Source organism: Corvus brachyrhynchos, unplaced genomic scaffold, assembly GCF_000691975.1.
Source record: "Corvus brachyrhynchos isolate BGI_N302 unplaced genomic scaffold, ASM69197v1 C11729057, whole genome shotgun sequence".
In the NCBI taxonomy this organism is placed as follows: domain Eukaryota; kingdom Metazoa; phylum Chordata; class Aves; order Passeriformes; family Corvidae; genus Corvus; species Corvus brachyrhynchos.
Genome location: NW_008245402.1, coordinates 1 through 869, shown reverse-complemented (window position 1 = coordinate 869; position 869 = coordinate 1). Strand labels below are relative to the sequence as shown.

Genomic DNA, 869 nt, shown 5'->3' with positions numbered 1-869 from the left:
ACGTGCCCGTCCTTGGGCAGCCCCACGAGCACACCTGGCCTAGGAGCTGGCACTGAGCGGGCCGTGGGTCCCAGCACGGGCTGGTCCCAGCTCTGCCTTCGGCATTTCCTGCCCTTCGTGCCTTTGGAACTTAGGGAATTTCGAACAGCGACTTTTTCCCTGCCACCAAGAAGTTGCAGCTCCTCTGACAGCTGCCAGGTGGGACCTGATGCTCTCCTTCCTCTCCCTCAATTTCTCTGCAACTCACACTCTCCAATGGCAAAACTTCCGATTTTAAAAATCCCGTTAAAATTTTCCATCTTTATTTCCAGTTGGGGAAGGTCCTGCCTGGGATGGAAATGGCCACAAAAGAGGAAACTGAAAAAGGCCAAAACCAGATGCTGCCACGTGAGTCAAGGCAGGGAAAGCCTCGGGATGTTGAAAGTTTTATTGTCCCGTGCTCCTGCACGGGGTGCCCGTCCTGTCTGGCGGCCCCGCGGCTTGAAACCTCTGCTGACGGCCAGTGCCAGCCTTGTTTCCTCCGAGGGACCCCACAGGGCCACCAGGATGCCGCCAAAATGGGATCTTGGGGGCCCCAGTCCCCCCACAGCATTAAATGGCTCGATCCTGGGGACCTTTTACAGGAGAGCAGCAATTGCACGTGCAACTTTGATGACCACTGAGAAATGAGAGAGGCCTGTGATAAAAAACCTTTTTTTAAAGAATAAGACCAACAATTTCTCTACAGCAGTTTAGCAGCTTCAATTTCCATTCTATCCGCATGACACAGCATCTAATTCCATCTCCTGATCTGATCTTGGCAAAAGGAAGAGTCACCTGCCCTCAGCATAAATATTTAGTACATAAAATACTGACAAGAAACCCACTTT

General features: G+C 51.8%; 1 long non-coding RNA gene across 1 annotated transcript; it reads left to right on the top strand.

Annotated features, from left to right (window-relative positions):
- Positions 1-6: 6 nt before the first annotated feature.
- LOC108449423 lies at positions 7-365 on the top strand. The gene is made up of 2 exons (XR_001865588.1): positions 7-198; positions 312-365. It is a non-coding gene; the product is annotated as an uncharacterized LOC108449423 (long non-coding RNA).
- Positions 366-869: the final 504 nt, after the last annotated feature.